We start from the raw sequence: 12,355 nt of genomic DNA, 5'->3' as shown, positions 1-12,355 counted from the left end.
AGTGTCTGCGCTGGGAGCTGTTTGTTTTCCTGTAATAAAGTCTTTTGCTTGCTTGCTACCTGTGTGTTTGCAGTTTGTGAAGTTCATTCTTTGGCTCCATGAATGAGAACCCAGATTCCGATAAGGTAAATATATATATATATATATATATATATATATATACACACCCAGATTGCACATATAACTTATATATGTTAACATATGTGTTCTATATATGTGTGTGTGGATATATATGTGGAGTATATATAGATAAATATGTGGATATATATGATATATATATATATAAAAACAAACCAGATTGTGCATATAACATATATATATATATTCCAGTTACATATATATGTCTATAAATGTATATATAAACCCAGATTGCACATACAACATATATGTTTTATATATATACAGACATGTTGATATGTGGCTAAACAACAGCAGAATATGGGGAACATATTCTCAGATCATGACCCTTTGTTTGTCATTCTCCTGATGGTGCATTATATCATTTGGTAGGTGACACACAGAAAGAAAAGACTGACAAACTAGTATTCTCCAAGCAGATTTCCCCAGGGCTTGGAGAGTTCATGTAAGGGAGCAGCTGAATAAGTAGTGAAGGCTTCACAAGAAAAGGTAAAGCAGAGACATTACTGTATCTTAAAATATATGAATGAAAAAAATTTCATTTTGAAGAAAGAGTAGATGTATTTAATGTTTTTTTTTTTTTTTCTTCATAACGTATGGCTAGGCACAATGGACAGGCACAATTTCACTCCAAATGATAAAAGATTTTCTGAGAATAATAGCTTTCTAAATAAAGGAATCCTTTCCACCATACACTCCCTGCCGTGGACTCATTTTAGGAGAGAACTGATGCTTATTTCTTAAGCATGCTGAATAAGGTATCCCTTCACTGCGATTGAGATTAAACTGCACGAATCTTCAGTCTCTAAGCGGCTGTGATTATATGTTTCTTGCACTATCTTTCTCTTCATTGTGCTGCACAGCTTGGAGAGTAAAACCTGGGGTGGTTTTTAAAACACTTGCCCAAATGCTAGTTTCTGATACTCATTCAGAGCACTGGCTGACTGGTTGTTGACTGGGTTTTCTGTTCAGATAAAATTTTGATTTTGATTATGTTAGGGATAATTTTGGGGGGGATCCCCAAGCACAATGCAACTTTGTAATAACATAAATCACAGAGAAGATACTAATTACTCTTTCATGAACTAAACACCCGTCATCCTGTTTGACAGGGTAATCATCTTTAGAAAACCATTTATAGTAATACATGATATGCATTATTGTCCTAGCTTTATATACATTCCAAATAGCTTTGAGCAGCATTCTGATATTTTAACATTGTTTGATAATTTAATCATATGAAAGTTATTTCCTCGTAATAATTTTCTTATTACTTAAAATTCTGTTTTCCTTTTTTGTTCTGATACATGGCATTAGACATTTAGTTTTTACAATATAACCTAGTGCCCAGAGACTTATTTTTCTGTTATGGAAATATGTATACACATTCACACACACACACTCACACATAATTACGTAATATTTTTACATGTATACCTTTCCTTTTTTAGAGTTTATTTCCTAACTTCATCATTTCATTGAAAGTATTTTAAATTTTAATTATTCAAAACAAAATGTAGACTTATCAAACATCAGTGTTACATGTTAGGTGTATCTTGGAATCAGTGTTTAGTGATGGACCAAATGAGTGAATTAGACAGTAATATCTAATAGGTTGCTTTGGTCTTGGACATGGTGTCATGTACATACTGAAAGCAATGTATGATACTTGGTGATGCTTTTTGGTGATGACCAACTACAGTTATTGAAGTTAGTTGCAATAATAGATTTTTCATTTTATTTGGCATTTTAGTTTTGTGCTCTTGAGTTTAATTTTACTTTTGTGTTCTTGTGCCATCGTTAAATTGCATATACTTTACTTTAGATATTGCAGCCTGGGCAAGAAATCCTTGTGTATATTGGTTAGTTTTAACCTGTCCTTCCTACCACCATGAATAGCCAATTTCTGGTTTTCCTTCTTAGAAAGGCTTTTCCCACAGGGTACATTTAAACTCTTTGATTTAGAAGTCCAAGATGCAGAATGAGCTATCCTATTTCTATTATTATGATACTCAGTCAACACTTGAGGATGTGTTAGTGTACTGGATCAAAAGAAATTATTCCTTTAATTGGTGAAATGAGTGTTCCCAGTGTGAAAATTGCCAGAAATGTTGAACAAGAATTCTTACCCTCGTAAGAACAGGGTTTTAAGGATATATTCAGCCCTGTTACCTATATCATTTGGAGTGATGCCCCATGTTTAACATTATTCCTTATTGGTTTTGTGTCTGGAAACTGATTCAGAGAATCCTTTTTCACATGACTCTGTGTAAACATTCAGATGAAAATATGGCCACACCTGCTTTGAATGAATTTTTCATATTAGGTACTACCTTAGCACCCAAAAAACAACTGTGATTTCAGTAAAATTAGAGAATGACTGCTATCAATGTATTTTGGTTCTTTTTCATGAAGATATATGTGTAGTGTTCCATGTGAGAATAACTATAGTAAAATTATACATGATAGGTTATTAGTGGGAAGACCTGTATCTGTTACCTAACTCTATAAAAAGGACTGATAATTAGATTTAGGTTAACATGTAATAGGCAGCACTGTTACAAAAATGTATTTACAATGTAGATTATTCTGGAAATCATTAAAAAATAACAGTCCATTTATGCTTCTTCCTTAGTCAAAAATCGTCTCCAAGTCATTAAGTCAATTAAAAAAAATACAATGATAAGAGCGTATAACTTAGATTTTTTAAGGGCCGCACCTGCAGCATATGGAAGTTCCCATTCTAGGGGTTGAATCTGATCTACAGCTGTCGGCCAACACCACAGCTCAGCAATGCTGGATCTTTAACCCACTGAGTGAGGCCAGGGATTGAACCCGGGTCCTCATGGATACTAGTTGGGTTCATTTCTGCTGCAACACAACCGAACTCCAAACTTAGATATTTTTTTAAATAAAGTATCCAACTTCCTGAATAATCTTTTGCCTTTAGTATTTTTTCTCCTGTTACAGGCGAAGTATATTGACTAAGGGAGTTCCCTTTAGGAGAAAAATAAAACAAAGCAAAACCGAACCAAGACAGAAACAAAGGAAAGGAAGCGCCCCTCCAGGACCGAACAACAAAGCACACACAAAAAAATCCCAAACCATGAACTGTCACAGCTTAATGTAACAATAATATTATTATTTAAATTAACTTCCAGTGGTAAAAGAAATTATTATTTTCTATTGTCCTCCTCAAATGTATAATTAGTGCTCTGTTAGGACAGTAGTTTTTGATATCTCACATTTTTGTAACTCACAACTGTTTGTAGTTGACACGGCGAAGCTCAGCAAAGGTTTGTTGCCCCAGCTGTTGGGAGCATTGTCAGCAGATATCCTTCATCTGTCAACAGCCTTAGCAGTTACGTCAGATGTGAAGAGCTCCTTTGCTGAAAGTCAGACTCTTCCCTATGCAGCCTGGCTATCAGTGGATTATATGAGAGACTGTAAAGACTCAGTCATTTCAAACCAACCCAAGACAGCTTTGATGAGCCATACTTACTCCAGAGCTTCCCATGGAGCCAGAGGAGGCAGTTACTAGCTCGTGTTTTACTTCCATTTCTCTACCTGCTTAAGGCTGCTATTCCTTTCCTATAGCTGTTTATCTCCCAAAGGCATTCCCTTATAGACATTCTTAACTTTGAATTCTTATCAAATTCTGCTTCCTAGAGAAGCCAACCAGGGACAATATTCTTTACTATTTTCATCTAGTGTCTTAATTTTAAAAATATGCCTTTGTGGTATCTTTCAGCAGTCAGAGGTACATGTATCTAGTTTTGTTGAATTAATTCTACCTTCTATATTCTTGTTAATTTTTAATTGGAGCATACGTAAGAGTTATTTTGTAGATATTTATGGTGACATAAAATTTGGACGTTTTATGTTAAAATAAACATATGAAAATGTTTATCCTTCTGAAAACATAATTTTTGTTATTCCCCCAAATATTAAAAAATTACAAGATTCAAATCAGTCATATTGGATTTCAAATCAATGGAAACACTTGTTAAATTGTAGATTCTATAAGCCCACTGAGATATATTGAATCAAAATCTTTGAGGGTAGCTTAAATTTTAGGAGACAAGTAGGGGATTCTGATACACCAAACTACTGAACAACATGTGAAACTTATGATACGTGGACCTTCTATCTGTGGTGACGAATAATGAAAAGACTATACTGGAATACTGAATTCTCCCTAGCTGACTTTACACCGTACATTGTTTCTTCAGTAAAGATATGTTCTGTACAGCAATTTATCTATTTCATTGGTGCTTTTCTGAAAATAGGTAAGAGTTTTAATATTAGGATTGCAGAATTAAAAGAGACTTCAAAAATTTTTATTACAAACTTATTATTTCTTTACTATGTATTTATGCTCTGCTGAAAGTCTACTTACAGTTTGTGCTGACTCCAGAAGAATCAATTCTATTGATTGGCTATTGGAAAATGAGTTACAAAATGCCTTCATATAAAAGATATAATTAATAATCTATAGAAAAACTTTTTTAGTAGTAAAAGAGGATGTATGACCCAGTTTTCTTCTTCCAATGTAGAAATAATTATAAGGAGCCCTTATAATTATATAGAGTATTCTGAAGATCAAAAGCAAATGAAAATACAATGTGATGCATATATGTACAAGATACCTATTAACTTATATTAACATAAGGAATTTCACAAGCTTCTTTTTTCCCCATTAAATTTTTTTATTACTCAATGAATTTTATTACATTTATAGTTGTACAATGATCATCACAACCAAATTTTATAGCATTCCTATCCCAAACCCCCAGTGCATCCTCCCACCCCCCCCAACCTATCTCATTTGGAAACCATAGTTTTTCAAAGTCTTTGAGTCAGTATCTGTCTGCAAAGAAGCTCATTGTGTCCTTTTTTTTTAGATTCTACATGTACGTGATAGCATTTGATGCTGCTGTCTTACTGTCTGACTGACTTTACTTAGCATGTTAATTTCTAGGACCATCCGTGTTGCTGCAAATGTGGTTATTTCTTTCCTTTTAATGGCTGACTAATATTCCATTGTTTATATGTACCACATCTTCTTTATCCACTCCTCTATCAATTGACATTTAGGTGTTTCCATGTCTTGGCTGTTGTATGTAGTGCTGCAATGAACATTGGAGTATATGTATCTTTTGAGTCATGGTTTTCTCTGGATAGATGCCCAGGAGTGGGATTGTTGGATCAAATGGTAATTCTATTTTTAGTTTTCTGAGGACTATTCATACTGTTTTCCACAGGGGTTGTACCAATTTACATTCCCACCAACAGAGTAATAGGGTTCCTTTTCTCCACACCTTCTCCAGCATTTATTGTTTGTGGATTTTTTGATGATGGCCATTCTGGCTGGAGAATTCACAAGCTTTCTAATAAGCATCTTTCTTCTGTTAATTGCCTTTCAATGAAGAAATCCTACTTAAAATCTAACCCAACATTTGTTATTCCATTTTTATTTTATCTTGTTCCTTTTTCTATGAAAAGTAATGAAAATGTGTTAGTAAAATTCTAATCATTCTTTAGATATTTGTGGAAACATATTAAGTTTCTCCTTCTGTTAATTTCAAAGCTTACTAGCTGTAAATCTTTTCAGTTTTTTTACATTCAATATAGCTTTCTTCCTTAAACAATCCCTTTGATATTTTTATGAATCCCTTCTTTTAGTATAATGTAGACTTCAAAATGAGAAATAGTCCTCATATCTGTAGTGTGGAGAGCTGTTGACATATTCTTGTGACAGTCCTGAGTGACAAGACTGTTCTTTTTAGAAGAGCAACAACTGCTTCGTGCAGAATTTGAACACATAAGATTCTTGGGCTTCTCGTTGACAAGCTTAGATTAGGTCAAATCTCTCATGCTTTTCTTTTTGTAGCTTAAAAATAATAGCAAAATATATTATGTATATGCCCATTTATTTTTTTTTGCCATATCATATATATATGTATATTTAATTCTAAAATAATACTTATTTCATTAAGTGAAAAAATTAAATGACATATATTGATTTTTCTAAAGCCAATCCTGTGGCCTGATCTAATTAATGTCATTGGTTTATTAAATACTTATTTTCAGTTTTCCTCACATTCTTACACACATATATAGAAATGTACAAAATCAAAGTTATTTTTGTAAAATAAAAAAACTGATGCTAAGCACTCTTTAAATTTAAAATTTCAACTTGTGCTTTTCTACAAGTAAATTATTGAAATATAGATATAATTCATTTACTATTTGTAAAAAAGTTCCTCATATGGATGTATTGATATTTAGTCAGTATTAACTTTATTGATGGATATTTACTTTTTGTTTTTGTTTTGTGCATTTAAAACATGGTTTAAAGAGTTCCCGTCGTGGCACAAGGGAAACTAATCCAACTAGGAACCATGAGGTTGCGGGTTTGATTCCTGGTCTTGCTCAGTGGGTTAAGGATCCGGCATTGCAAGAAAACTCAGAAAGGCAGTTCATTGAGTTCAGGAATAAAATTAATGAACAGAAAGAATACTAAAGAGTTTGAAGTGTTAATAAAGAACCAACCAGAAATTCTGGAGTTGAAGAACTCAATAAAATGAGATGAAGAATGAATTAGAAAGCAAATGAAATTGAGAAGATCATATGGAAGAGAGAATTAGAATATTTGAGATAAATCTAGAAATGGCACAGGTAGAAGAGGAGGGAATTAACATCTGAAAAATGTAAGGCATTCAACAAGAACTACCTCTTTAGGAAGGACAGCATTAGGAAAATGTGTACCCAGAAGGGGAAGAGAGGGAGAAAGGATGAAAGAGTTCATTTTAAGAAATAATAGCTGAGAACTTCCAAACCTGAGGGAAGAATTGGATATACAAGTCCATGAAGCTAAGAGAACACCTAATTCCATTAATGCAAAAAGCCCTTCTCCAAGACCATTATATTAAAACTGTCAAAAATCAATGACAAAGAAATAAGTTTAAAAGCAACCAGGGGATAAAGGATAGTAACCCACAAAGGAATCTTGATCGGGCTATAAACAGATTTCTTAGTAGAAATTCTAGAGACCAGGAGGGAGTGGAATTATATACTCAAAATACTGAAAGATAAAGTTTTGTTAGCCAAGAATCTATCCAGCAAAATTATAATTCATTTATGAGGGAGAAATACAAGTATTACCAGATTAAAAAAAAAGCTGTGAGAGTTCATCAGTACTAGACTGGCCTTATGAAAGCTGCAGAAATGTGCTTCTCCACCTGAAACAAAAAGGCAAAAGTACTCAAAACACTGAATAAGGTGATAAATAAACAGAATAAGAAAATTGCAGCTCCGTATCAGAATAGTGTGTGTGTGTGTGTGTGTGTGTGTGTGTGTGTGTGTGTGTGTGTGTGTTTTAGGGCCAAACCTGCAGCATACGGAGGCTCCCAGGCTAGGGGTCGAATTGGAGCTTCAGCGGCCAGCCCACACCACAGCCACAGCAACACCAGGTCCGAGCTGGGTCTGTGACCTACATCACAGCTCATGGCAACACAGATCCTTAGCCCACTGAGTGAGGCCAGAGATCAAACCTGTGTCCTCATGGATACTAGTCAGATTTGTTTCTGCCGAGCCATGATGGGAACTCTCAGAATAGGTTTTTAAGCACTTTATTATAGCATAAAGGTTAAAGGGAGAAAAGCAGTAAAAATAACTATAGTTATTTCAATTTGGTGAAAAACTCACAATATAAAAAGGGGTAGTTTGAGAAAAAAATATAAAAGGGGAAGAGGTAGAGGAAGGGATGCAGATAGGGGAATGAAGATAAGATGTTAATCAGCAGAAAAAAAAATCTCTATCAGATGTTTTATACAAACCTCATGATAACCACAAAACGTACATTTAAGCAGAGATGCAAAACAGAAAAATATGAAACTGAGAAAAATATTATAGAATATCACCAACTAAAATTGGCAGAGAGAAATATAAGGGAAAGGAAACAGTGGAGATATATAGCAACCAGAAAACTAAAGATAAAATGGTAGTACTTAAGTACTTAGTATATATGGATTGAATTAACTAATCAAAAGACACAGAATGACCAGATGGATTACTAAACAAGACCCAACTATATGCTTCCTACAAAGACTCATCTCAGCTCTAAAGAGAAATGAGTCAAAGCAAAGGGACGGAAGATGCTATTCCAAGCAAATGACAGCCACAAGAAAACAGACGTAGGAATATTTGTATAAGCCAGAATAGACTTTAAGCCAAAAAAAAGATAGCAAGAGATAAATATGGATATTATGTAATGATAAATGGATAATTCATCAAGAAGACATAATAATTATTAATATATATCTATGCATATAACATAGGAGTTCCCAAATATATAAAATGGTTATTAACAGACCTAGAGGCAGAAATTGACAGCAACATGATAATTGTAGGGAACTTTGATACTCACATCTTTTAGGCATAATGTAATGGATAGATCATTTAGGCAGAAAATCAACACGGAGACAGCATCCTTAAATGGAACATCAGGCTAGGTGAACTTGGCAGACTTATACAGAACATTGCATCCAATGCAGCAGAATACACATTTTCCTCAAGTGTACATGGAATATTCTTGAGTAGACCATACATTGGGTCACAAAACAAGTCCCAATGAATTCAAAAAGATTGAAGTCATATTAAACATCTTTTCCAATGACAGTGGTATGAAACTAGAAATTAATTACAAGAAGGCTGGAAAATTCACAAATATGAAGAGACTAAACAACATGCTACTGAATAACTATCAAGTCATTGAAAAATCAAAAAAATACCTGAATACAAATAGAATCAAAGGATGACATGGAGTTCCTATTGTGGCTCAGCAGTAACAAACCTGACTAGTATTCATGGGGGCATGGATTCAATCCCTGGCCTTACTCAGTGGGTTGGAGGGACACTGCCATGAGCTGAGTTATAGGTCGCAGACGTGACTCAGATCTGGTGTTGCTGTGGCTGTGGTGTAGGCTGGCAAGTACAGCTCCAATTCGACCCCTAGGCTGGGAACTTCCATATACTGTGGGTGAGGCCCTAAAAAAGCCAAAAAAAAAAAAAAAAAAAAAAAATAGAGACCTACTGAAATCTATGAGATGGAACAAAAAAAAGCACAACTCTACCTCTAAAACCATGAAATATCTCAAGTAGGTTATCTAACTTTACACTTAAAGGAATTAGAAAAAGAAGAATGAAAGAATTGAAAAGTCAGTAGAAGGAAGAAATTAATAACGATAATATTGGCAATAATGAAACAGTAAAATTATAGTAGAAAAATAAATAAAACTAAGACCTGTTTTTTTAAAAGATAAATAAAATTGACAAATTTTTAGTTGAACTTAGAAAAAAAGAAGTCCCTGATGAATAAGATCGAAGAGGATAAATAACAACAGATATGACAGAAGTACAAAGGATTCTAAGAGAATCTTTTGAACTACTATACACCAATAGATTACACAACCTAAAAGAAACAGACAAATTCTTAAAATCATACAACCTTCTAAGACTGAATCATGAAGAAATACAAAATCTGAATATATCAATCACTAAAAAGATCAACTTAGTAATCAAAAACTTCCCCCAAATCAAAAGTACAGGACTAGATGGCTTCACAGGGAAATTCTACCAAGCATTCAAAGATTTTAATACCTATTCTTTGTAAACTCTTCCAAAATAATTGAAGAGGAGAGGACGCTTTCTAATTTATTTTTGAGGCCAATATTACTCTGAAATAAAAACCAGACAACAAAATAATAATAACCAGGCAACACACACAAAATAATTATCAGCCAGTATCTCTCATGAATAGAGATACAATGTGGATTGAAAGAATTAACATTGTTAAACTGTCCGTATTATGTTATGCAATCTACAGAGTCAGAGCAAACCCTGCCAACACCCTAATGATATTTTTCATAGCAATAGAACAAGAAGTCCTAAAATTTATGTGGACCCAGAAAGACCTTGAATAGTAAAAGCACTCCTGAAGGGGAGAAATAAGCAAGCAAACAACAACAACAAAAGCAACCAAAGCTAGAGATATCATGTTCTCTGATTTCAAATTGTATCACAAAGCAATAGCAATCAAAACAGCATATGAGCAGAAAAAGCCAGACACATGAATCAATGGAATGACTGAGAGCCCAGAAGTAAACTCATCCATGTATGGACAGTTAATCTACAACAGAGGAACAAAGGGCATAAAGTGGACAAAGGACAGTCTTTTCAATAAAGAGTATTGAGAAAACTGGACATTCACATACAAAAGAGTAAAGCTAAACCCCTATCTCAAATTAAACACAAAAACCACTCCAAGTGGACCAAATACTTGAATGTAAAACCTAACACCATAAATCTCTTGGAAGAAAACTTAGGGAATATGCTCTTTGACATTGGTCTTAGAAATATCTTTTTGGATATGTCTCCTCAGGCAAGGGAAACAAAAGCAAAAATAAAAGAGACTACATCAAACTAAAAAGCTTCTGCACAGCAAAAGGAAACCATCAAAAAATGAAAAGACAGTTTACTGAATGGGAGAAGATAATAGCATTCATACATCTAACAAGGAGTTAATATCCATAATGTGTAAAGAGTGGAACATACAACTCAACAACAACAACAAAATCCCAAACAAACCTATTAGGAAACAGGCAGACATTTTTCCAAAGATGTACAGATGGCCAACAGGCAAATGAAAAAAAAAAAAGTTTAACATCACTAATTATTATAGACACTCAAATTGAAACCACAATGAGAGATTGTCACACCTGTCAGAATGGCTGTTATTAAAAAGGCAAAAAATAACAAGTGTTGGCAAGGGTGTGGAGAAATGGAAAGCCTCATGTACCCTTGGTGGGAATGTAAATTAGTGCAGCCACTATGGAAAACAGTATGGAGATTCTTCAAAACAATAAGAATAGAACCACCATGTGAGCTAGCTGTTTTATTTCTTCTGGGTGTTTATCTAAAGAATACAAGAATTTATTCAAAATGTCAAAATGATATGTGCACCCCTGTGTTCATTGCAGCATTATTTACAGTGACCAAGATATGCAAACAACCTAAGTGCTCATCAAAGGATGAATGGATAAAAAGCAAGAACCAAATATATGATGCTCAAGAGAAACATATTGCTAAGATCAATACACAAATAAGTTGAAACAAAAGTATGGAAAGATATATCATGCTAACACCAATCACAATAAATCTGGAGTAGTTATACTCAGAGAAAATAGATTTTAGAGGCAAAAAAAAAATGTTACTAGGGATAGAGAACATAACCGTTTTAAACACTTGGAAACTCCTATAATAAATTCCAGATATGCACAAAACAAAAACTCACATCTGCAAAAAAATGGAATTGTTGAAAATAATAGTTGAAAATTTTATCATCCCTTTCTCAATGATTCATAGAACCCGTTTACAGAAAATTAATAATAAATGTATAAAAGATTTGAACAATGGCCATAAAAATTAGAGTACTGAAATTATAAAGAATTAAGCTCATTAAAAGCCTATTCTCTTAACAATAATCTCTATTTGGAGTTCCCATCGTGGCTCAGTGGTTAACAAATCCAATTAGGGACCATGAGTTTGCAGGTTCAATCCCTGGCTTTGCTCAGTGGGTTAAGGATCCGGCGTTGCCGTGAGCTGTGGTGTAGGTTGCAGATTTGGTTTGGATCCCGAGTTGCTGTGGCTCTGGCGTAGGCCTGTGTCCACAGCTCCAATTAGACTCCTAGCCTGGGAACCTCCATATGCCACGAGAGTGGCCCTAGAAAAGGCAAAAACACACACACACACAAAAAAAAAATTAAAAAAACCCAATAATCTCTATTAAAGTTATTTTAAATAAATATGATTAGTTTAAATATATATATAAATATATTTTAAAAATATATATATATTGAAAATATTCCCAAATCTTTGGAAACTAAATAATGTACTTCTAAATAACCCAGAAGTTAAAGAAGAAAAAAGAAGGGGAAAATTAGTGAAAAATATGAAACAAATTAGTCTATAAATACCTTAAAATATGTGGAGTATATTAAAGAAGTACACAGAAGGAAATTTATGACACTAAATATCTCAGTTTCTATATTGCTGAAATAGAAAATGAGCAAATTACACCCAATGGAAAAGAAAGAAATCATAAAGAGGAAAAACTAGAAAGAAGAGAAAAAAGGAAATCGAGAGAATTCGATAA

Source organism: Sus scrofa, chromosome 18, assembly GCF_054392235.1.
Source record: "Sus scrofa isolate SSC_HxYL_T2T_F1_AM1 chromosome 18, Sscrofa_HxYL_maternal_Yorkshire_Landrace_v2.0, whole genome shotgun sequence".
Lineage (NCBI taxonomy): Eukaryota > Metazoa > Chordata > Mammalia > Artiodactyla > Suidae > Sus > Sus scrofa.
The sequence above is the reverse complement of the archived record's forward strand: the minus strand, read 5'-3'. Positions refer to the sequence as shown.